Here is a 27,492-nt window from a genome sequence, read left to right as displayed (position 1 = left end):
AAAAAAAAAAGAATATATAAATTATCTTTCCCACTCAGCTCCCACGAATATCCTGATTTCCAGCCACAAGGCAGTGTTCTGAGATGGCAATGTTTGAGAAGGAGGCAAATATAATCTTCATAGATGCTTCTGGACCTTTATAGAAGCCCTTCTCTTGGATGGTGTGGCTAGTGTTAAGTATTCTCAGGGTGGATTCCCTGGGCTTCTTGTACTAGGGCTTGTCTAGGCGTTCCTGATGTGCCCTGTCATCCAGCACTTTGAGATAGTAGTGTGAGCAATGCCTCTGCTCCTAGCCAGATCCGCCCCTCGCAAGCCTGCAGTGAGTAAAAAAGAGAGAATACATAATTACAAAACGTTAGAACCGAATGGGGTCCTAGTGAGCATCGAGTTCAAATAATTCCATTTTAGAAAAGACAAAACAGCTTCAGAGAGATTGAGTGATTGTCCTTATGGTAACCGACAGCTGGTAAATGGCAAAGATGAGGCTTATCTGCATGACTTCTGATTCCAAATCCAGGGCCTTTCCCACATGGCTGTAGTGAATTAGATGGGCATCTCATGTACCCTGACATGGTCAGTGAATGAGGCTCCCTTATATGCACATTCCCCTGTTGTACCTGCTACTCCCAGTTGCAATATGTGAAGGTGGTTTATAAACTCTAAAATCCATATAAATTTAAGATAAAGTTTTCTCATTTTACCCTCCTTCATCTGAGACTGGGCCCAGGAGGAAAAGACAGTTTATTGTTCTCCAACTTTGATAAGCAATGACTTGGTCTCTCCTCTTTTGGAAGATGTTTTTGAGACTCATCATGGAATCATCAGAAAAATCCCCTGGGAGAGAGAAACTTAAACAGGAACTAATTCTTTATGGGCTGGGGTATACAGGCGCAGAGTTAATAGAAGTTAGAAATGGCAAAATTAATGCAGCTTTGAGGATAAATACCTAATAATAACAGAGTGTCTTGCCTTTGAGCTCATATTTGGTCCGATTCTGTCTACACCTCTAATCCTGAGCATGTCATTTACAAATGAGTATTTCAAGTCCAGAGGTCAAACTGACTCAAAAAAGAAGAATAAAAAGATGGGAAATGTCTTTCTTTTTTCATGCCTCAAAAACATTGCAGTTCATATTAGCAGTGAGTTAATTATCTCATTCTGGTATACATAGGATTGTGTTTGTTCCCTATGCTGTTAAGATGCTGATGTTATAAATGATTCCTCCTTTGTCTGACAGCCTGAAAGCTACTGCAGCCATTTAAAGAGTTATGAGTCTATCTATGCTGAATTCCAGAGCGATTATGATGCCGCTCCCGCCATTGTCTGATATAAATCATGTGGTCATAAATGAGAGCAAATCATGGCAGCCTCTGGACAGCATAGCCTTTGTCTTTGGGAACTGTTACTACTTTAGACAGTTTGCAGGGAGGCTTATACGATGTACTAGTTATACTTTCCAAAAGCAAAGACGTTCCTCCTGTGAAATGCAGCTGTTTCCTTTGGCACCTGTTACTGTGCCCCTTGCGTACCAGGCAGACCTCACAGGCACTAAAAGAAGTAAAGAAATCATCAGCATCTATCTTTATTTAAGGATAAATAAAGAATAGTAGAAGAATTATCTGCAACTGCCTTTTGCTTAGGCCTAGAGGAGACGGTGATCTCCAAGCACACCTGAAGTCAGAAGAGAAAACATTTCCCAGAAATCTCTCACCCTGCTCTAAAGCCATCCTTGCTTCCTTGCCTTGCTCCTCTCCACTGTTAGTCCTTGATCTCATGGAACTTCCTCAATTCTTTCTCCCTCATTTCCACGATTTCTTTCATAATTTTAGAAATGAAAGGTAAATGTGGTAGGAGATGATGGCAGACATTGGAAAAGAACTCAAATATTGAATTCATGCTTCATGCTAGGGGGACGCCTGGGTGGCTCAATTGGTTAAACGTCTGCTTTCTGTTCAGATCATGATCTCAGGGTCCTGGGATCGAGCCCCGCATCGGGCTCCCTGCTCGACGGGGAGCCTGCTTCTCTCTCTCCCTTTGCCCCTCCCCCTGCTTGTGCTCTCTCTCTCTCTCTCTCTCTCTCTCTCTGACAAATAAATAAATAAAATCTTAAAAAAATATATCATGCTTCATGCTAGGGCCTGTCACATCCTTTTATTTAATATCCAGAACAAATTGAGATGGTTATCAATCTCATTTTAAAGTAGAGGAAACTGAGACTCACAGAACTTCAATAACTATCAATGGAGTTTTATTGGTAAGTTACAGATTTTGAGCCCAAAGTCCATACTTTTCTCCCTATGATACTGTTGTGTCAGGTGATCCCTAAACGTTTCTACTGCTGGAGTAAGGGGTTGGATGATTTTTAAAATACCACATGGTACAGATTAAAGAATAAGCATTATAGGGGAAAGGAAGCATTCATAAGGCAAGGGTCAACAAAACAGAAATACAGGGAGTCCTCCAGTCAGTCTCTCCATCTCTCTATGAAGAGGTCACAGTCTGCAATACCTAGTGTGGATTTTATTCCAGGAGAGGAACCTGTGGTTATCCCTTTTTCTACATATAAGAAAATGATTTCATTAATGATGGGATCCATAAGCTGTTTGGCCCCAGGCAGTCTGGATTTTGAGTGTCAGATACTTACAAATGTGTTCTAGGATTACCAACAGCCCAATACCTTAGGCAGCTGGGAAAATTTGGTGTTCATGCTTGGTTTACAGGACCCTGCTTGGGAGGACATCTTCAATTCCATTGGGTGCTATGCTTCCGTCTAGGAAAAGGGGAGTCACCCAGTAACCAGCTAGTGTGTGGTCCTGGCCACCCAGAGTGAGCTCCTAGTGTTGTTTTCAGATGATCCTGGTGCAGACATGTTATCTAAAATACAGGCAATTGGTATGTGTCCTCCCCTCTCCAAGGACCAGACTGCAACTCTTTAAGATACATAACTGCTATGTTGCTTTTGAAAGCTGCTCTTCGGTCATTTATTAGTATGGTGCTAATGACAGAAAGCCATCAAAGAGTTAATGGGTATCTGTAAAATTTCTATTTTCTTCTAAGTGATTATAGTGTTTTAAAAATGTTGGCTTTTGCTCCTCTTTTCCCCCTTAACAGCCAAGTAAGGGAAATGAGGCTGAGAAGCATAATGCGTCTTGCCCTGGGGCTTCTGCAGCCAAAAGGTAATGCCAAGATGAGCACTAGACTAGACTTCTCTAATTTTCCATCCCGGTCCTTATCCTCCTGCCAGGAATGTGACTAGAGTGTTAAATTTAGAAGCCCACTAACTTAGTGAGGAATTTAAACAGAAGTTCAAACATATCTGTGGCAGTTCTAATTTACAGTTTGTTGTTGGCAGAATGTGGGTTGAGGGAATTAAGGGATTTGGCATGATACTCACTCTGCCTTGCTTATGCCTCTTCTCACTATAATTTGACTCAATGCAACAAATATTTCTTAAGCACCTACGACAGGGCACTTTGCTGAGTACACTGAAAAATAGATGAGTAAGACAATTCTTACTGTCCAGGAACTTTACCTGGATGTATCCATCTTATTTTATACCTTGGGCAGTATTGACTGCAAGAGTGGCCGCCAAGGTATATGCAATTATCTTTGGAAGCCGCTCAGAAGAGGATCCTGAGCCATTGGTAACAAATGTCTGCTTTTTCATGGTGGTGATGATTGTAACAATGAAGACAAATTAAACAGGAAAGCAAATTAGCATGTCGGCTTTAGAGTGTGAGCACTCTCAGTATTTTCCTGGTAGGTCACAGGAACGTGGAGGTTGATGACTCAAGCTTGTTGCTGCTTCAGTATCCTTGGCATGAAGTCTCGGTCCAGAAAGACACTTCTCTGGAGAAATAAGTCCTTACCTTTTCAGAGGTTTTTCTGTTGGCAAATCTACCCTGACTTTCTGAATGAAGTAAAAAATCCTGCCTCTTCTCGAAAATACAAAAAAAAAAAAAAAAAAGAAGGCAATTACTTCATCCTCATAATTATTATACTAGAGCCACCCTTAAATCTCAAATGCATATCATAGGGGCACTCTTTTAATCACATCTTAAGTATGACTTTGATTGCCAATCATTCATAAAACAGCAAACGTCGGAGCTGTTTGGGGTCTCCAGAATCTTTTTTTTTTTTTAATATTTTATTTGACAGAGAGAGACACAGCAAGAGAGGGAACACAAGCAGGGGCAGTGAGAGAGGCTTCCTGTGGAGCAGGGAGCCTGATGTGGGACTTGATCCCAGGACCCTGGGATCATGACCTGAGCCAAAGGCAGACGCTTAATGACTGAGCCACCCAGGCACCCTGGGGTCTTCAGAACCTTAAAAGCAGGAAATTATTTATTTCTTCCTAACACAAATTAAGAATTGCTTCAAAGAAAAAAGTGAATGTAAAAAGGGAAAAGCTGCAAATCCAGAAAGAAATGGGCCAAGAAATAGAGATCAATGCATAGAGACATAAATCAGAAATACATTTAGTGAGACGGGGAAAAAATCTTGTTAATCTCCAGTGCTTGAAAAAAACGTAAGGGTCAGCTGGGCAGTCTAACTGACTATCACTACAAGATGTGACATGGCTATCAGGAAGGTCAGTGTAATTTGGGCCTGGCGATGCAGTCATCACTTCCTAAAGTGGAGAGATAATGCTCCCTGTCTGTGGACTGGGCTTCACCCAGAAAATATTTAAGTGACTATCACGGTGAATTTGTGAGAAGACACTAAGCCACCTTCAGACTTGAGCACAGGTAATTAGAGATATGCAAGGTGACACCACCATGGACTCTCCCAGCTGGGGAGCAGCCCTACCAGTCACGTAGGCACTAGGTCTTCTGAGAGAGTTTATTCACATGCAGTGGCCTGAATTTAACTTGTCAGTTGCCCGTCTACAGATGAGAAGGTTCAGATCACTATTACTGAGTTAACTTTGTAATAAGCATGAAGAGTTCCTTGGAGAGCCTTGAAAATCCACTTAGAAGAGGAGATCTTGAATATTCAGGTTAGGGTGAGAAGTAAGCTGCCCTTTATTCTTTGTGGCAGAGGCAGGAGTGCTGCTCAAATCAGATCTTTGACTCCTTCAAAAGTCTGCTAGATGGTTGCTAAAAGCATTGCAGTTTCTTTTTAACTTTTTATCTTGGTATAGATTTAGATTTAACCAAAAAAGTTGCAAAGATAGTACCAAGAGTCCCCACATATCCCATTCCCACTACCGCCTGTTTTTTTTTTTAATATTATAAGACAGTTGTTTTATTTAGTGTATAACTTTCTCAGCATACATAAACTAAATATTATTTAGTTATTAGTAATTTTATTAAACAACCAATAGGAATAGTTCTTCATGACCACTATGCTTCTTGCTATACAATCTGGAAAAACTGTGGCAAATACTAAACTTGAAAATTGGTTTCTGAAATGTTTCCTTTATGCCTTTTACTGAAGCAATTATTTTTTTCTTTTTACTTTTTAAAACAATTTACCTTTTTAAAAAAGTGTTTCTTTTTCCTTCTGTCTCAAGAGAGAAAGGGAGATCCTATATTTTGCCATTTGGCATAATCTCAATGAAAACTAGAGGTTTATTGTCAAATGGAGTGCAGGTTAGTTGCATTTTGAGTCAAGAAACAAAAAAGACATAGCTTTTCAACAGAATTATTCCACAAGTTAATGGAAGTCAGAATGAACAATGGTCACGGTGGCTGGAAGTAGACCTAATGACAGCCTGTTAACAAAATAGAAGGTCCGGGCTGCTGGGTCTTCTTTTTAAGGAAATTTTTTAATGATCTTTGGTATTATTCTGTTTATAAAATGTATAATAGAGAGAAGAGAGCAATAGAGAATGAGGAAGAAAAAGAGGTAGGAAGTTACCAACTCTTTCCAGTTATTCCAGTTATCTTTCTAGTTATGAGTTTAGATTCACAAACCCTTAACATTTCCTAGCTATAGACTAGTAGTCACAGAGTAGAGTGATCGATTTCTGGGATAATCAGGCAGAAAAGAGGGAAGTAAGTTAGCAATTCCCTAACTTCTACATGAATTAAAAAGGGGGGAGGGATAGCAGAGGAGGGAAAAAAAAAAGAAAAGAAAAAGAGAAAAAATTGAGGGTGGGAAGAGGATGAAAGGGAGAGACAAGAAGGAAAACAGTATATTATGCATGGAGAACAGGAAGAAAAATAAATGAAAGGCGGAAAGTCCATTTTTAAGTATCATTTTCTCCAAAGCTCAACATGTTTCAAGTAGAAACGTTTGTTACTGTATTCTCTTTCCCAGCTTTATTGAGGTATAATTGAGAAATAAAATTTTAAGACATTTAAAACAGATGGCATGATGATTTGGTGTATGTATACCTTGTGGAAGGATCCCCCTGTCAAATTAAGTAACACTTCCATCACCTCACATACTCACCTTTTTGCTGTTGTTGTTGAGAACATTCAAGTTATACTCTCTTAGCAAATTTCAGTTATCCAATAAAGTGTTATCAATTACAGTTACTATGTTAAACATTAGATCCTCAGACCTCATTCATCTTATACTCAAAAGTTTGTACCCTTTTACCAGCCTCTCCCTGTTTTCCCCCCCCCGCCCCCCCCAAGCCCCTGGTAACCACTTTTCTACTCTGTGTCTGAGTTGAACTTTCTGTTCATTTGTTTTAGATTCCCCATATAAGTGACACCATGTGGCATGTGTCTTTCTCTGTCTTGCTAATTTCCCTTAGCATAATGCCATTCAGGTTCCAAATGTTGTCCCAAATGACAGGATTTCTTTCATTTTTTTTTTTTAAAGATTTTATTTATTTATTTGAGAGAGAAAGAGAGAATGAGAGAGAGAGAGCATGAGCAGGGGAGGGTCAGAGGGAGAAGCAGACTCCCTGCCGAGCAGGGAGCCTGATGTGGGACTCGATCCCAGGACTCCAGGATCATGACCTGAGCCGAAGGCAGTCGCTTAACCAACTGAGCCACCCAGGCGCCCGGATTTCTTTCATTTTTAAGGCTGGATAATATTTCATTGTAAACGCATACCACATTTTCTTTGTCCATTCATCCATCAATAGGTTGTTTCCATACGTTGGCTGATGTGAATAATGTTGCAATGGACATGGAAGTGCAGATTTCTCTTTGAGATACTGATTCCATTTCCTTTGGATATATACCCAGAGGTGAGATCATATGGCAGTTCTCTTTCTAATTCCTTAAGGAAACTCCATACTGTTTTTTTTTTTTTTTTAAAGATTTTATTTATTTGTTTGACAGAGAGAGAGACAGCGAGAGAGGGAACACAAGTAGGGGGAGAGGGAGAGGGAGAAGCAGGCTTCCCACCGAGCAGGGAGCCTGATGTGGGGCTCGATCCCAGGACCCTGGGATCATGACCTGAGCCGAAGGCAGACGCTTAACGACTGAGCCACCCAGGCGCCCTCCATGCTGTTTTATATAGTGGCTGTGCCTGTTTACCTTCCTACCAACAGAAAAAGTGTACAAGTGTTCCCTGATCTCCACATCCTTGCCTGCATTTGTTACCTGCTGTCTTTTTAATAATGGAAAATCTAACGGGGGTGAGGTGAGTCTTGTGGTTTTGATTTGTATTTCCCTGATGATTAGCAATGTGGAGTACCTTTTCATGCACCTTTGCCCAATTACACATCTTCTTTGGAAAAATGTCTACTTATCTCCTTTGCCTGTTTTTTAAACTAGGTTATTTGTCTTTTTGCTATTGACTCCTATGAGGTCCTTGTATATTTTGGATATAAATTCTTTATAGGATATGTGGTTTGCAAATATTTTCTCCCATTTCATAGGTTGCCTTTCATTTTGTTGTTTCCTTTGCAGAGCAGAAGCCTTTTAGTGTGTTTATTTTAGCTTTGTTGCCTTTGTTTTTGATGTCAGATCCACAAAACCATTGTCAAGATCAACATAAAGGAGCTTACCTGCTATGTTTTCTTCTAAGAGTTTCTGGTTATGTGCAAGTCTAATCCATTTTGAGCTGATTTTTGTGAATGATATGAGATAGAGGTCCAGTTTCACTCTTTTGAATGAGACTATCCATCTCCAACACCGTTTTTTTCTCCTATTATTAATATCTTACATTAGTATGTTACATTTGTCACAATTAATGAAAAATTATTGTTTCATTATTATTAACCAAAGTCTATACTTTGCTCAGATTCCATTAGCTATGTTTTTTTTTTTTTTAATTCTCTTAGTTTTTACATAATGTCTTTTTTCTGGTTCAGGATACCACATTACATTTAGCCATCATGTTTCCTTAGACTTCTTTAGGTTGTGATAGTTTCTCAGACTTTCCTGGCTTTTGATGACTTTGGCTTTTTAAGGAGTAATGGTCAGCCAACTGAAAGAGCTCCCAATGACTGAAGCTGGAACAATTTGAGCAACAAAATAATCTTTGTTTATAATCCCAAATATAAAATAGATATCCATGAGCCCATATTGATAATTATTGAATGATCGATTGGTTGAATGAATGAATGAATATATACATAAATAAAATGAGGGAAGAATAGACAAATCTCCCATGCAGATAATTTTAATTAATTTATGCAGATAACCCACCCCCAAAAAGATGGAACATAACTCCCCACTTTTTAAATGTGGGTTGTGCATAGTGACTTCCTTCCAAAGAGTACTATAATGGGAAGGCATGGGGAGAAAAACTTCACAGTGGAGAAACCTGACAAACACCCTGAGCCAGGCGGTTAAAGTTAACATCAACAGAATAAATTATGTTGATAGTTTGTGCATCTGATATGATATGGTGACCATGGCACTTTACCTCTGTGGTCTTCTTCCCAAAACCTATGGCCCTGTGTAATCAAGAGAAAAACATCAGATAAATCCTAATTGAGGGACATCCCACTATCGACCCTTTTTCAGTTGAGAACAAAAGGAGAAAAACACAGTGCTGGGCTATCCATCAGGATAAAAGGACTAGCTGTAATGATCGCTTCTATCTTCCACAGCTCTACACTTTCCCATGAGTAACTAAAAACTCAGAAGAGACAGTAACTCTGAAGTCCAAGCAGGCAATCCTTTTCTCCCTTTTTACCTCGCTCTGGCAACTAAAGGATGACGTGTGTGCGTGCCATGTCATCTGACACGATGCCTCATTTCCCCCAATGCCACGCACATGTCTGGCGGTGACACAGATGGGAGGCAGCAGTTCCCAGCCCTGCTCTAGACATGCTGTCCAGTTTGGGGTAAAGTGACAAGAGAGCTGACCAGCAGCAGGCAAATGAGATCCACACTCCCAGAGGACATTTACCATTATAGAAACGATTGTTTTCTATCTGAGTCTAGAGCCTACAGCTGAGCACATGATGCAAAATTACCTGAATGAAGTGGCTATATCTGACTGTGGGAAGAGTCTAGAAAAACCTTGGAAATCATTTTTTTCTCAATATTTGATCAATATGAATTTGATTATATAGTATAAACTCTGCAAAGCCTGAATGTTTTCTAATTCTACTTTAATTCTGCTTATTGTTGGGAGTAAATCCTTTATTCTTCCTCCTGGATTTTTGTCATGTTTGCAAGAACCTACTTTATATGATAAATTTGAAATATTCCTTATGAAAAGATGGTAAGGCCTGTCATTATTCTTCTTATTGAGCCCATTTATCAATGTTGCCCCACCCACACATTTCAAGCACCGCTACTAAAAAGATATTTTGAATTCATAAGTCATGTATAATGCCGGTGGAATTTTATTATGCAAATATAGTTAACCACAGACTAAATTAAAATAGTAAACTGAAATTATTTTTCATAATCACATTCACATTTTCTAATGTGCCTATATATGCATTTAAAATTTGTTAATATATTTTGTTCTATCCATTGCATATCTTTAAATAGCCACTACTTCTTCTCTAAATGAATTTATCATTAATCATTTAGTGATAAAAATTAATGACACAAATTTTTAGGTATTTCCATGCGATTCTTTGGATATTTTATCTTCCTGAAGTATTTGGATGCTGGATAGAATTAATTTATTATGAGTTTATTGGGAATTTTACACCGCCATCTCGTGCACAGTCAAATAGGTGGAGGTTTGGAGATGCTGGGCAAATTGCCTAGCCCATCCAAAAATCCTGCCTACACATTGCCAGCCCTTTCCAAGAGTTTAGAGAAACTCTCCTTTTAGTAACTCTTAATTTTTAATCTCAATTTTTCATCCTTTATAATTCATACTCCAAACTGTGGGTGAACTAGCTTACCTTTGGAAAAGATGGAATTTGTATTTGACACATAGCATTCTTCTGATTGATGTACTCCTAACAGTGGTTGACATGTCTTGACTGCTCACCATTTACCAGGCACTGTTTTAAGTGCTTTTCATATACTAACTCATGTAATCCTGACACCAGCCTTAGGAGGCAGTTACTATGTTGTCTTTGTTTTTTCTCTTACCTAGTCTCCACTCCCCTAACGCACACAAACACACACACACACACACACACACACACACACACACACTCCACTTTGTCCCCCATATACATGCTCACATGTACTGGTCCCTGACTGCCTGGTGTCACCTCACTGTCGAATCCCACCTTGGTTTTTGCTTGTATGTGGGGTTACCTTGCTGCCTCTGAAACTTAGAGCCTTGCAGACTTGAATAGATTGCCCCATTATAGGTTTCTTATTCAATAAAAGTCAGGGGAGGGGCCCCTGGGAGGTTCAGTCAGTTAAGCATCGGACTCTTGATCTCAGTCCAGGTCTTGATCTCAGGGTCGTGAGTTGAAGCTCCACGTACTTTAAAAAAAAAAAAAAAAGTCAGGGGATTATTTCTGTCTTGCCATAATTCGTCTTAGCAATTTGAACTCTAATCTTAAAATAAAAACCAAGGCTGACTTAATGATGGTAATATTAAAAGTTGCTGTTTCTACATAGGGGTAGCAAATTTTTTTTCTTTTATTTTTCTCCGAGAGAATACAAACTAAGAATAAGAGTTGATTCCAGCAGGACAATATAGGATATGATTATTTAATTGTTGTTTATAGGAAAATAATCATTTGAGTTAGCTGAATTATTCATTTTGCAACAAAATGTGGCAGTAAAATAGTATATTCAATAGAAACTCTAGGCAACTCTAACAGTCAATCAGCATTGGCTTCTCCACTAGGTGATTGCATGCAGTTGAAGGAGCTGTGTGAGGAATGTGAGGTGTGTGTGTTGTGGGGCGGGGGAGGAGAGAAGGGGATGACAGTAATGCACCCATGTGATTTGTGGTGGTGGGATTGCGTATGTGTTTATGGGAGATGGGAGAGAGCCCTGTGCCAAACAGAACAGAACACTGTTCTTGATCCAGATAACTAAGAAATGAACAATTTTTATGAATAAAATAATTAAGTGCTAAGAAGAAAACTTCCTCTTATATTTCAGAGCATAGAAAATTCTCTAAGAATTAGAGTAATAAAAGGTTTCTTAGAAACGAAAGGATCTGAGCTAGGACCAAAAAATTATTATTTACTGTATTATTTGTTACTAAACCCCATCTCAATACTACTCTCATCCCTTCCCTTTAAACATTTAAATAGCTGACATGACACAGTAAAATGGAAAATACTCATGGGTCTCCAATATGGGAGAATGATATAGTTTACCTGAAGGAGTCAACATTTTGATGGCTCAAATGGGCTTGGACATCTATTAATTATGCAAGTGGTATATCTTGGAATGCCTTATGAAGAAAACTGTAGGAATAGGTATTCTATGGGGACAGAAGTCATGCCCTAGCAATGGCCTTGCCCTCTGCAGGAGAAATAGTCTGTTGAATAATTTCTTCAGGTCATTCCATACTGATCTTCAATCACAGATCCCCAAGCAGGACCCTTCTTTTTTTCTTTCCTAATGTCACTAGTATTTTGGAGTGGGATATATAAATATGAGCCTGCCTAGGAGTCAGATTCAGTATTTTTGAAATACCTCAATTTGCTTAGCACTTGGCTCTGCTAATCCAATGCATTTTAATTCAACCAGACTATGTCAGGATGCATCAGCCATCATCTAAATACTAGGGATATAAAGATGAAGAGGAGACATTCAATTAATGTCTGCTTAATTAATGGTTTCTTAAAATTAGGCTTTCAGACAATATCTTTTTGATCGTTCCTTGAGGCTTAGAACTCCCAGCCTATTGGGCAGCTGGTTGACTTCCATTACATACCAGAAATGCCCCAGAAACCAAATTCATGTGTTCACAGCTCCTAGGATGGTTTTTTGCTTCTCTACCAGGAGGGAAGTGTTGTTTCAGTGTCCCTCAGAAGCATCTCTAGCCCCTACCTACAGCTTGTAGATTCACTCCAGAAGCCCTGTTTGGTCCTTTTGAAACTTTGATTGGAGCTGTAGCTCTTGCCAGAAATAGTTCATATCCAGAGTCTCCTGAGGTTAACCATGGAAATAAGTGATAGGCATCTACATTGAAAGACAAGGCATGGATCCCAAGTTCTAAGAATTTTCCTATAACATGTAAGATATTGAGGTAGAAGATGAATTTCCTAATACTTCTAGGCCACAAATAAACATCTTTGAGTCATATATGAAGGCAATTTATTCCCCACTTTATCTCACTCCCTAAAGAGGGTTCCTTAAACCCAACTAGGTGGAAGTCTAAGGGGAAAAAATCTGGAAGAGTCACTCTGGAATAAAATGGAAGTTAGAAGACCTCAACAAGGCTGATATACAGAAGAAATACTAAGAGAGAAATCAGGAAAAGGTGCTGAGAAAGATGAGGTCTAACTCTAGCCTCAACCCAATAAAGTCCAGCAATAGTGATTAGAAAAATGTTTTTAAGGTTTCTGGTGAACTTGTAACTTGCCCTTATTTGTTTGCGTCTATTTCCAGTGATCAGAACAAGGACAATATTTTAGAAAATCTGTCTGTTTACTTGTTTCAAAAAAAGACTGGGATGCAAGAAATGGTAGAACTGGGTCCCACTCTCAATACCACAGAAGAGAGCTTTAATGTAAAAAATTGTTAACCAAAGGAAGAAGAAATGGGGACAGATCCTAATCTCTACACAAGATGGTGATGTAGATAGATCTTTTGGCTCAGGAGTGAGTTTAGAAAAATGTAGGCCAGCAGGATTTCTGAGTGATTGTATTCATCATGTCTTTTCATTCTGTACTTTTGATGCTTTGACCTCTTGGGGTTTTGCTGACCCTGGAGGGACTGCCCCTCCCAGGACTAGCCATTTTCTAGGGATAGTAAAGGACTTGCCTGAAAATGTGCTTTTCATATGCAACCAATCAAACCAGAGCCTATACCTTGAACCGACTCCTTTATCAATCTCTTGCACTTAGACTGCTATTCCCCTTCCCTGCTTTCTCTAGGGCCAGATAGCAGACAACTAGGAACAGTCTAATGAAATTATTCGAACTAGCCAATTCTAAACAAAATTACCCTGCCTTTCCCATTCCTTCTTACAAAAACCACAGTAAAGGCTCTTGCCCATATTTTTCCCTCACTTCCTCTGCTTCCTGACCAAACCTGATGCTTCCCTGTGTTCCTCCCTCCATGGCATGGCATGCCCCTCTTCTTGGGATCTCTGAGTATAACAAACTATCTTTTCAATGGCAATTGTATCTTCATCTGTTGGCTTCACCGTACCTAAATAATAATAAAATCTACATTTTAAAACACTGATTTTAAACAGATTGTCCCCGTATCCTCCATAGTTATGGAGGGTAAGACTCCTGCACATTTTTGTGGATGAGGCCTTCCCTGTTTTCTCTTTTTTCATTTGGAAACAGGAAGAATTACATGGTTTATTTTAAAGCACTGTTTTATGATAATTTTTGTTTAAAAATATTTAAGTTTGATTCATTCAATCAAGATTTTCTTGCATATTCACATTCAGTAATATTTTAAGTATAATGTCATGTTTACCCATTACAAGTTTCTGATCAACCTGATTTCAAAAATAACCCTTGACATTTCACTCATATGTGGAATTTAGGAAACAAAACAAATGAATATAGGGGGGAAGAAAAGAGAGGCAAACCAAGAAACAGACTCTTAACTATAGAGAACAGACTGATGGTTACAGAGGGAAGGTGGGTGGGGGGATGGGTGAACTAGAAGATGGGGATTAAGGAGGGCATTTATGATGAGCACCGGGTGTTGTATGTAAGTGTTGAATTACTAAATTCTACACCTGAAACTAATATTACACTGTATATTAATGAACTGGAATTTAAATAAAAACTTAAAAAAAATAACCCTAGACATAGTATTACACAGGTCAAGATCTCCTCCATTTCCTGACCATTTCCCTTTTTTTATCCATTCAAATCCTGTGAGCACATGAGGCCTATTCTCAGATCTGGAGGTGAACATAATGTCATCAGGAGATACTTCAGTTTCTCTAATTCAACAGCTGAAGTATGCAGAAGGAAATTGTCCTTTCCCTAGTCACTCCCCAATCATTGACCCAATTCTGGCAGCTCCTTTTGTCCTGAGTCCTTCCTCAGTTCTGAAAAGTGGACCACTCTCTTGGTGTCAGCATCTAATTCCTGTTCTGGTAATCTTCCCTGTTCCTCCAGGACTGAAAGTCCCCCTGAATTTTACCAGTGCGTTCTGCTACATCTGCTGGAGTCTGGAGTCTCATTCCTGCCCCTCAGACCTGAAGGTGGGATCTCAGAAATAGCAGATAGAGTTCTCTATGGATGACCATTCTCAAAGACATCCAAATATGGCATGATCCTAACTCCTGTCTCTGTGCTTTGCCTGCCTCTCTTCCTCCTGTAAATAAATATGGAAAGTCCTTTGTGATGACAGCTGGGTCCCTCTCGCAATAATCTGATGCTATGTCTCGCCTCTCCACCCGAGGGGGTCAGCTGTGGCATCTCCCACTATGATATATCCCAGCAGGATTCTATTCTTGATCATGTTATAATGTAAAAACTATTCCCTCTAGTGTTTTATATTTAGTATCTTGTATTTCCAAAAGATCTAATATTGACAGAAATTAAAGCCATTTTTCTGCCATTATTTGTAGATTTTATATAGAATTTGATATTATTGATACATTGATATTGTTTATAAACTATCAGACTTTTGGCTTTGGAATCAGACAGATCTGGGTTTTTATCTCAGTTTGAGACTAGGTCAAGTTCATGAACCTCTTTGATCCTCAGTTTACTTTTCTGTAAATTAAAGAAAATAGTATTTGATGCATATACAGTACCTGTTTAATGACAGCAATTATTTTTACTCCTAGCTATTTATAATGATAAGTATTCTAGAAAACATACTAACATGTATATATTTCACTAGAATTTTGATATGCCAGAAAAAATCATTTTACCAATTGAAGAATTCATATTTATCTACCAACTTTCACCATATCTTATTTCAAAAAGGATATTTTACTAAGTCTTGATACATGAGTGCTTCCACAATTAGATATTTTGTCTTTATTTTTTCAGGGAGTATAAGAGTGGATCTTTTTAATATCATCTAAACAAAGAGATTGACATGTTTTTGTCTGTGAATTCATGATGCTCTTTCTATATTAATAATACTTTTTGGATAGGTTTAATGGCCTCTAGTAACCCTGTTAATAAAATATCTTTTTTTTTTTCCTGAGAGAGAGAGAGAGAGAGAGAGCATGTGCGTGCACAAGCGGGGGAGGGGCAGAGGGAGAAGGAGAGAGAGGATCTTAAGCAGGCTCCATGCCCAGTGCAGAGCCCAATGTGGGGTTCACAGGGCTCGATCTAACGACCCTGAAATCATGACCTGAGCTGAAATCAAAAGTCAGATGCTTAAGTGACTGGGCCACCCAGGTGCCCCAATAAAATATCTTTTAAGCATAGGATTTAGAGGCAGAAAGGCTAATTATGACACCTAAGTTTGAGTCCTGATTCTGAAAGCTGTGTTTAGAGCCACCGTGGGACTTTAGAGAAGTCCATGTCATTCTTTAAGCCTCAATTTTATTATCTAAAAGTTGGAAATAATAACTTCTACCTTAGGACATTTCTAGGAAAGGGTCAAATAGTTCAACGTAGGTAAAAATACTTTTTAGAGGCAAATAAAGGTAATGTGCTTGTATTAAACTTTCTTTTTTACTATCAAATATGGATCTAAAAGGAAATTATACAAGACAGCAAAATACTAAAATAAAATTGAGTCAATATAGATAACAATGCAAAGGACATATTTGTAATTCCTGTTGATGGAAAAATTGATACTTTGAATGAAGAGACTTTCAAATTATTAATACAATAAAGGGAGGCAGTATCTTCTACCAGCTTGAGGTCTTTGTTCTAGAGGTAGGTTCTGATGCTGGGGGAAACTCTAGTATGTTTGTAATGTTGAATTGAGATGTTCTCAGACATACAAGGAAACATGATGACCTTTATTCCCAACCCTACTGCTGAAAAATTAATGGAAATGCAGAGTGATCCATTTCTTTTCCTTTTTTTCATACTGAATGATGAAGATGAAATGCACTATGCCCTCTCTCCACCCTGAGAATATTTATTACAAAGAATGTATCTGGGATGCTTGAGTGGCTTAGTCAGTTAAGCGTCTGCCTTCGGCTCAGGTCATGATCCCAGGGTCCTGGGATCAAGTCCCACATCGGGCTCCTTGCTCAGCGGGGAGCCTGCTTCTTCCTCTGCCTGCCACGCCCCCTGCTTGTGTTCTCTCTCTCTCTCTCTCTCTCTCTGACAAATAAATAAATAAAATAAAATAATTTTAAAAAGAACGCATTTAATTCTGCTTACCACCTGTTACAATAATCAACAACCTTCTGTTTTTAATTTTTCTGTTTCTTCTAACATTAAATCTTAATGTTTATAGTTCTTATGTGTGAAAGATAAGCTTCTGCCTGCCTTCCTGAGTTCCAGGGGCTGCCAGCAACACAGGAGGGATCTCACAGGTCTGACCATGGTGGTCACTTTGTGTGATAGGGACAGTGATGGATCACCAAAACCCATTCCCTATTTTTCCTGAGTGCACCACAAGGCTATATTTGAAAGAGCCTAGTATAACAAGGTAGTGCCTTGTGATGGGGTTCACCCCGCTTGGTGTAGGAAGAAGGACCTGATCCATAACAACCTCATGCACAGTTTCTCCCCTATCTATTTGCTGAATGTCTGCATTCAGCAGCGGACCTCAGAGCCCTAGGCAATGAGGAGGCGACAGAATGAAAGGAGCCCAAGTCCTGGAATTGCCACAAAGAAAGCTGCCTGCCAGACACCTGCAAGAGACTATTATCTGAGCAAGAAGAACACTTCATTGTTTTGCACCCCTAGATTTTGGTTTTGTTTGCTATAGCTTTTAACTTGCTCTAATACATTCTGTCAAAGATCACAGTAACTATAAGGGTACTCCAGTTTTGACTAAAGCTTAAGCACAATGTCTTAAGTTCACACAGTGCATTAATAGGAAGAGGTTAAAAGTCCAATCAGTCAATGACTCAGGACGTGAACAATACTCACTGGGTCACTGTTACATGAAAAGCTTCCAAGGATTATACCTGAATTGGACAATGAGGAAAGATGAAGTTAGCCCAGGCATATTTCCTGTATTCAAAAAAAAGAAGAGGGATTAATAAAATTAAAATAAGTGAAAACACACAATTTATATTCTAAATTTGTTGAGCAATGCCCAACAGCCTAGAGCATCTCAGTCAGGGAGAAGCTGCTGGTTTGTCATGAAGGCTGTGGGTTCACTCGTGGGCTCATGAGCAGATGGAAGCTCGTACTGAAGAGGGTCTAACTAGTGGGAGGAACCAGGAGCCCTGAGTCATAGCTTCCTCAGACCCAGGATACTTGAGAATGCTGAGAGGAGACAGGAGTAACCCTGGAAAGAGAAAGTACAAGCGAGAGTGCCTTTGTTGTTATGGAGTGGTTTGTAAGTAGTCCAGGTGCCTAGAACGGAAGGATTACAATTCTGCCCTTACAGCATCTAAAACATTTTGGCTGCTAAGCTTGCCGGGAAGTAGGATAAGATGAATACAGAGGAACGTGCATCCGCATTAGCAGTGTCCCACGGGTATGTTTAATGAATTCTTAGCCACAGTCTTAACATGGAAGCAAGGAGTGGATTGAAGTGATTAAACTGAATTGAGTATATGGAGTGTGTATACATATATTTGAAATCTCATCTTGGGAGACTTGTGTAGAATTCTAAGTTGACCTGAAAAAATAATATTAAAAATGCCTGAGTGGAAAAGTGAGAATTGAAGGTCAGTGACAGCGAAGTTAAATACAGGAAACAATCCAGGAATGTCTGAGCGTTGTTCATCCAGGGATTGGAAAAGTTTAATTTTGGAATCCTTATTGCTGCTGACCTTAATTTCCTTTGTGTAGCACATCTGCTGGGTATGTGTAGCCTATCAGCTGCTGAAAAGTGACAGAGGATGGAGGGCTGGTTTCAGAAGGATCTGAGACAGCTGGTGAGATCATTGAGCCTGGGAGGGAGGAAGGGTGGGAGTCTCTATCTAGCAGGGCGGAGGTCAGAGCTGCAGCAAGGGGACTTCCCAGCATGGTCCCAGAGTCCTAGGCTTCACTCTTTTTTAGAGACTTTTTATGCAGAAATGAAAGCAGACAAGACTTTAAACCACATCTCTCTTAAAAAAAGAAAAAGTAAAATTTTTTTTTACTTTTACGTTACAGCTAGGTTGTTCGCTATGAAAAGCATATTCATCAAAACTAGAGGGGTATCATTTATAAAGCCTTGCTCTCTATGTTCTTTATAAAGGCTACTATGTTACCGTATTGTGTGCCTAAAATGCTCTCTGTACAGTGAGTAATGTCCTTGAATGGAATAAACTGTCCTTTCCATGAAATGGAAGTTATACTATTCAAATAAAACTTTTAGGAAAAAAAAAACAGAAAAAAACTGTAGGGCACCTGGGTGGTTCAGTCGGTTAAACATCTGCCTTCAGCTCAGGTCGTGATCTCTGGGTCCTGGGATCAAGCCCTGCATCGGGCTCCCTGCTCAGCAGGGAATCTGCTTTTCCCTCTCCCTCTGCCCCTCCCCCATGCTCGTGTTCTCTGTCTCTCTCTAATAATAAATAAAATATTTAAAAAACTGTAAATCTTTAAGATGAAATCTGTGTGCTGTGATAAAGTAAATTATTCTTTTATAGAGGTTTAGCTTTGCTGGTGGAATGGGCTCTTAGCGAGTAACTAAACAATTCTTGCCTCTATCATCTTTATTGTATTTTATAAATACAGACATCTATTTGAATAATTATATTAGACATATGTACATATAGAGATAGATAAACTAATTGAATATATATGTTTATACCTATATGCATAGGAGTTGACTGTAGTGTGGCCTGCGGACAACATAAACCTTTTATTTGCTTCTTGGTGAATGCTGCTGTGTCTGCATGTAGCAGGGATCATGCAAAAGCATTCCCAAAAGACTCCTGCAAAGCACAGTCCCAAATAATTTGTTTTCCTCTTTCCATAATGGCACTATGAGTTGGATTTCTGCTGTATATGATTATCAGTGGTGACCTAGAGATCATATTCTACTTATTGGCCAATATATATAGCTAACGTCCACAGTCCACTTTATTAGTGCTCAGGGAGACTTGTAGGAGAATGCATGGCATCTGTTTGGAAAAATGGGATTTTTTGCACATTCATCATATGAATCAAGGTGTGACATATTCTTCAGCATTCACATTGACTTATTACCAATTATTTTTCATTTAAAATTTATAAAATTGCCTTTCTGAGATTTGGGATATTTTAATAGGCCAAGAATGTGTATTTATCCTTAATATTTTATAGTTCTTGTTTGTTTGATGGGGAGGTTATTCTATTCCTTTGAATAATGTTGTAGGATTACAATGCCCCTAGAATTTCTGTGTGTGTATATATATATGTATATATATATATGTGTATATATATGGACACTTGCCCAATTCAGTTCATCCTTGTATGCAGTATGGACATATATGCTGAAAAAAAAATGCAAGAACTTAAATTTACAAAGCAGAGTAAAAATGGGGTGAATTCAACCTATGGCACACAACTCACATCTTTCAATTCTTTATTATCTAGGTGGAACTTACCAATATGACATTAATTAGCCATATGTTACTTCAAAAATCTCCTCAACTGTGTGGCAACATCCTAATTATAGGAAATGATAAGGATCATTTAATACATGCAAATTGTCCATAGCACAGGGGAATTAGAGGGTAGACTGAACTATAACACCTTGCTATAAAGGATGGGCTAGCTGGGGAGAGATTTATCATTCTGTCCTATTTCTGTATTTGCCAAGCATAGGCCCACCTCACTCCATTACCTACGGACATATGCAAAAAATCTATTTCTTAAATGATCTGACAGCAAACCCACATGAATATGCTAAAAGAACAAACAGTAAAAGCCTGTGGTTAAATTGTGTGGAAAATGTGACCAGTTGAATGCCCGTGTGCCACTGCTAGATGAATATAGCTGAGACAAAATGAAAGAAAAAAATGTATTTCGTAGACTGATGTTACAACAGTCTCTCTAAAGGCAGACATCTATAAGCTAGAATTTAGCAAAAAAAAAAATCATAAAATAGCTGCTTTTTGAGAACTATTCTGTCTTGCTGATGAAAACTAATACAAACTATTTTTTACTACAAGTATAAATTTAACATAAAGCATAAAAAATTCAGGAAGGTTCTCAAGAGCTAACATCTGCGGATGATATACCAGGATCTTGTATTCTCTCTCGTGTGTGCGTATAAGTAGGCTTCCTCCATGTCTTCAAAAAGCACAGGTGTAGACACAGTACCAACTGTAATGGAGGCTCATGAATGAATGGGCATCTTTTGAAAGACTGGTCTTTTTCCCTAGAGTGGTGGAAGATTTTGTAACATTTTCCTTGGCATAACTACCTCAAGGAAAAACAAAATGTGAATTGATATTGACAGAGGACAACAATATTGGGAAATTCTAATTAGGAAATCAAGAAAGATGTTATCCCTTGATTACTATTATTGGTTTCCTTTAATCTGCTAGAATAATGAAGTTTCTTGAGAGCAGGGCTTAGGTTTCTTTATTTTGGGATCTTCTGGGGACCAATCAGAATGCTTTATTTGGGTAAGTGTCCAATATCTATTTAGCAAATTGTAATATATTAAAATTTCATGGTTCTTTGATTTTGAAAGCATTTTATCAGAGAGGCCACTTCATTCAATTCATTGATAGACCAAAACTTCTGCTCAAGGTATTCAAACAAACAAACAAAAAAACCAAAACCCTTTTTTAATGAGGTTGTTTCTTTTTTCCTACTGAAAGAAATTAATGCAGATTTGGGCTCTCAGGAGTTGGAAGTGTTGCCTGCTCCTTGGGACTTTCAGACTGTTACACAACCTTGGCACGCGCTGGTGGGGTATCAGTAGATGATGTAGAAGGTATCAGAGGTTCCTACTTTTACTTCAACTAGAACAACTGCACTTTTATCTGTTTTACATATTACAAAATATTACAAAATCTTGTTTGAAAACATGCAAAAACCTACTCTAAAACATACATTTCTGAGAATCCCTGTTCACATAAGTTGAGGTAAAGCCAAGAACAGTTTTTAAGTGGCTTCTGCCTATAACGAATACAGGAATGACACAGTTGCTTTTATAATAGTATGTATTTCTTACAACTTCTTCCAGGGACAAATTTTTGTTAAATTTTTATAAAATTTCAATTTATTAATTTAATTTATTAAATTTATTAAATTTTTATTAAAGTTACCAGTAAGCATCTGACACTCCATTGTGATGCGCCCGTGTACATGAACTTGTTGCTAGCATACTATCTGATGGGTTGGTACAATTGTTAGTTTAATACAACCACTGCTTGATCTTAATTAAATTTCATAAATTCTTCCCTACTTGCAGATGTGCCAATGAGTTTTTTAAAAGATCACTAAAGATGGGCAATAAGAAAAATCAAAAAGAAGGACACAAAGTGAAGAGAGAAGTTAAAAACTAGACCACAGTTTAGAGCTCCCCACCAGTTCCCTGGAGGGAAATCTTAACTGGGCAAAGTCAAACTCGCTATTTCTGGGACAGACCACTTTCTCCAACTAACAGAGATTTGGATTTATCATAAGGTTTGAACACATCAGAAACAGTTACTCTTTAAAATACTATTGAGGACATCATGTTTAGGTAATTAAAAAGGAATACCCATCTCTAAACCTAATTCCAGAATTCCACTACATAGCCTAGTCTGAATTATTTAGTCTACATGGGGGACAAGGTGGGGATGGGGTGGTTGGAATGGAAATTGCCTATTTCAAAACAGAAAACATGAGTACTGAGTAAGCCCATAGAGTTTATAAGTATATAGAAGATGTTAGGGCAATTCTCTGATTGAATCTTTCTTACTAATATGGGTGAACAATGATTCCCCAGTTTCAAAGAAAGAAGGGAATATAAAACCAGTGCTTGAAGTGGACTAAGTAATAAATTGTTTAGGAAAAGCAATGCCTATCATATTTGAGTGAGGGGTTATCTTGGAGAAGGGGTGTTAGGATAAATACAATGTTCATGTTTATAGGCTTTTCATATACATGATCTTACATGAAATTAAAAAAAAAAAAACCCTTTGTGGTAGAAAGGGAAATTATCCTTCTTTATGAAAAATAGTGATTCCAGAAAGTTTGTTATACTGTCTCAAGTTGGATAGTTAGTGCAGGGTGAAGCAAAGACTCTCATCCTAGGTTCAGTGCTATCTTCATGTTATAGTTTCAATAGCATTCTGGACACAGAGAAAAGGTATTACTAATTGATGTCTATAACTTCCTTTCTGAAGATGAAGCAACCCTGAGTATAAAATGGGCTTTCATTTGTTTTAGATAGTGGTTACTGAGACCATACTATGTGAGCTGTGTAGATTATAAAAAATTGTGACCTAATGACCATGATGGACCCACTAATCAACTTAACTTTAATAATAGCAAGACAATATCTGTGATCTGAGATACAGTAAACATGGACTGACAAACGTAACCACACATAAATTAAATCCTTAATTAGACTTGGGTTTTTTTTTCCCCTGTATTATACGAGATCAAAATAGACAGGCTTGCTTATTTAAATGTGGGCAGTAACAAACACCGGGGATCGGGGAAAAGCTTCTGCTAATACTGATGGCTCATTTCCCAACTGTCATCAATTCCTAACCATATTTAAATCATCCCTCGTTCTAAACTCAGCAATCTCAGACAGTTAAAAATATATTGTTGTTGTCATTGCTGCCGAAAAGCAATGACTAAAAGTGCTTTTCATGTACTCCCTACATAAAAAGTTTCATTATTCAAATTGAATTTTTTCTTTAAAAGAGAATGAACAGTTATTTCTTCTAAACTGCTATTATTTTTTTTTCTTGGAAGAATTCAAGAAAATCAGTTCATTAAGTTTTTATTATTATTAACAAAAGGTAAGTTTCTCTTTCAGAGTCTTATGCACTAGTTTAAATGGACAAGGGTTGAAAAAAAGTGATAATAAATGCGGGGAAAGTGGTCTTCTTTTAAAGAACTGTCAAGGAAATATGAATGATAAATAAGATAACAAGAGAACAACATTAATAAAAGGATAAGTGTTAGAAACACACAATGCTATGTCAAATTACACTGCACCGGATAAACAAATTCAGCGAATCATTTTCTGACTGACAAAGTACTTAACCAAAGGAAAAATGTGAAAATGAACAAAAGAAATATATTCCAAAAGGCCAAAAGGATTAGAGTGACAGAGAGGAGAAATGTGCTAGGAAGAGAAGGAATTATATGTTTGAAAAAGTCATGTGTCAAATCTGCAAGGGAGTGAATGTCATTCAGTTTCTGAAGGAGAAAGATAGGAATATATTGCCAAAAGAATAACACCCAAAATGAAACAGATTGAGGCATCTGGAATATTAAGCAAAGTAGAGGTATGGAATTTGCACTGTAAGTCAACTTTACAGGAGAGAATGTTGGAAAACCCAAAACCATGCACCCAATCTTGTATGAAAATAAAGTTAAAAAAAAAAATAAAGTAGAGCCCAATCTTCTATGAAAGTTTGCAGTCGAGCCCATGTAAATATGAGCAGGAAAAACGGATAGATATTTATTTCCCAAGATACCCTAGCCTGCCAAAAATTCTGAAAAGAAGTTTGCACCCAAAGAGAATTGTGAACCATTTATCTGAAAAGTTATTAAGTAAATAGGTTTTTATAATTTAGTATTAAATGCCACATGTTCAGTTTAGCTACTTGTAATAAATGATAAGGAGAAAGCAATGCATAAAAACACCTGACAGTGAAATCTTTCTTAAGTTTAAAGTTCTTTCATTGCACAAATTACCGATATATTTGGTATTCCAGGGAGAAAAAAAAAAAAGCTCCTTATTGCTTCATTGACTGAGCTGAGCCATCCCATGCTGGAGCAGTTAATAAATACGAACAAGTTTAAACACCTGGGGCAGGTGAAGAGAGTGATAAGTGCTTGGTTTTTATTACCTTAGAGAAAAGATAATACATTAAAATGAATGCAGTGATCGCAACCTGGTAACTGAGTTCTATCAAGAATAAATCTAAAAAAAAAAAAAGAATAGATCTCCTCATTTAATACTTGGCTACATAAATTAATGGGACTCGTAATCAAGGGATCAGTAAATCTTTAGGAAAATCTTGGTAACATTGAGGAAAAGTTCACTTTAAATGGTCACCCTAATCAAAGAACTGATTGTCTTGGGCTCAGTTACTTACTCATAAAGAGAGGATTTCCATTATGAAAATGTAGCTGGACTATAAATTCTCTCCAATCCACTGTCCCGCAGTTGCCCAAGGCAATATCTTGGGTGTTATCTTGAACTCCTTTCCTACCATAATATCTCTTGTAACCATTTTCATTGATTTTCATTTCCTCTGTCAACACTGTATCTCTCCTGAATTATTGTAACAAGTCCTGCACTGATCTCTCTGCCTCCTGCCTCTCCCTTGACCAATGTGTGCATCCTACTGCAGTGAAAGGAGCTGAGCAGCCCTAACACTGTATTGTCTTTGCCCAGTACTTTGTGTCACCCATGCTAGACTATATGTATGCTTTTAAGGAACAGAAATAGTATTTCTGGAACTATTAAATCCCTAGTATCTGGCATTTATTATGCACTTGTTCAATATTTTTAAGGTGACTTAATGAATAGATGGTTAAATAGCTGCTTAAGAAAATCCTACACCTATGGGAGAGAATTATAAATGATGATTTTCAGAAAGAAATGTTACCTTCAGAATTACAGTTTTGGTGCATCATGAAGTAGATGTAATTTTACCATGAACTCTAAAAATTTAATGTGCATTCATAGCATTACCTTTATGGGCAAAATTATCCCAAATTCTAAATGACTGAATAATCCCACAGACCTTTACAACACATGCTGTTCATCACATATGGTTTGTCATATTTAAAATAAATAGCACCTATTAAATCTAATAAGGTCTGTGGAAATCATGAAATGGCAAGAGATAAATAAAAACAGAGCATTTTCTATTCTGAAGTTGGAATGTCATGTCAAGCAAGTAGAAATAAAATGATTAATGTAGGATCTGGGGAAATGGATGGTGTACCCAAGCAAATAATCGCAGATATAGATTGTACTGTCTCCATTCCCAGTTTGACAAGTGAGATGTACCACCTTGCCATGGAATTCTTTGCAAGCACTCTTTTTAAAATCCTCTTTTTTATTTTGTCCATCTTAACTGGCAGGCCATAAATAAATGTTGACATGGCATTACTGTGTGTCTGTTCCACTTACCAATTTGGGGATTTAAAAAAAAAAAAAAAATTCCTAGAAAAACAGACCAGGATAGCAAAGGAATGGGTAGCTGAAAGATTTTTTTTTTTTTTATTCTTGAGAGCTTGATAACTGACTAGGATGCTTCTCTGAAAAAGATTAATGATAACTGCAATGATTTAGGACTGTCCCCAATTTCTTTATCAATAAAAATTACAGGGGAGATGAGCTAGCCCTAAAACATTGTGCTTCTTCAGTGTGTTTCTTTAGACTTTATTAAGATTGTCAAAGTCTAGAACTGAAGATGATCCTTTACAATCTTCTAATGTCCAGGGAAGTTTCTAAAACTTTCAATAATATATTCTCTTGGGAGAAAGTAACAAATTTGTTCAAGGGGCTTTTTGAATGGAACTGGATACACCTGAAAAGGATGGACTTAACAGAGTACTTTCTAACCATTCCACAAGGTCACCAGTGGATAGGAATACCTGCTAAGGATTAACCCCCTTTACAACACCCCATGATACTATAATTCTTTCAGCAATTATCAAATATTCCAAGTAAGAATGGTATTAATTTGTTTTAATGGAAAGACTATATGGTACTCTGAAGGTTATGGAAACTAAAGATGTAAGAAGAGGTAAAGTTAGAGGATGGACAATAAAAAGATCAACTCAAATAAAGATAGCTACAATTTGAAAAGGATGGAATGTCACTTGTCCACTATAAGAGAACACTCACAGAAATACATCAGCAGTAATTTGGGTAAAATGGATCATCAGAGACTCTCTGTGGCATTAAGTTAAGCAGCGTTTGGGAAACATCAAGCATTTGGCTATGAGGCTGTAGAGATAGTTTGTAGCAAATAGTTTGAACCAATTTTTGGATTCCAAACAGTCATTCAACCTACTTATAAATACCGATACAAAAAAGGAGCCAAGTTTGATTACTTAATAATTTTCAAGAGTAATTGCATTGATACAAGCACAATATCAAGGTAATATCTAGTCTTAAGGGATTTTTTAGCTACTACTAACCATTGTTTATAAAATAAGATTCAGTTTTTATTATTTTAAAACTTTAAAACACTATGTAGACAGAAGTATAGAAAAACATGCTTATTTATACTAAATGAATTTTCAAGGGACTATGAAAAATCTCTAATGTATCTAGCTTATTGGATGTCACCAGCTATTATATGAAATTCCTTTCCCTACAAAATATGAAAAACCAAGTAGTAAATTCCACTGGGTATTTTCCTGAGCATAAAGACATCAGCATTCTAGTGTATCTTGGGTCAGTATACTAATATCTCTTTTATAAAACATATAACTATATGGTGAATACAATGCTAGAGCTTTGGGACTTATCAAGCCATTGTTTGTGTGAAGTATGTGGCAAAATATTGAAATAATTTAGCTCCAAAAGCACATGGGCAGAATTTATAATCTCCAAATAAAGAATTGTGTAAGCTTGAACAACCAAATCCTTCATAGATGATAGAGAAAATGATGTCTTCATGATCCTTTGAGTATTGTAACATATTACAATTTTTAATCTATTAATTCTGCATAGATTTATTGTCCATCTGCTATGTGCACAACACTATGCTGTCTCTTTTTGTTTGCTTACTCAGGTGTTCTATTTTTAGTGCATATTCTGAAGAAAGAAAGGATGTAGTTTATGTAGATATGTCCATTTCTTCACCTTCCCATTAGTCACATATAGGCTCTATATGGAT

Source organism: Halichoerus grypus, chromosome 12 (assembly GCF_964656455.1).
Source record: "Halichoerus grypus chromosome 12, mHalGry1.hap1.1, whole genome shotgun sequence".
Taxonomy (NCBI): Eukaryota; Metazoa; Chordata; class Mammalia; order Carnivora; family Phocidae; genus Halichoerus; species Halichoerus grypus.
Note: the sequence above shows the minus strand (reverse complement) of the source record.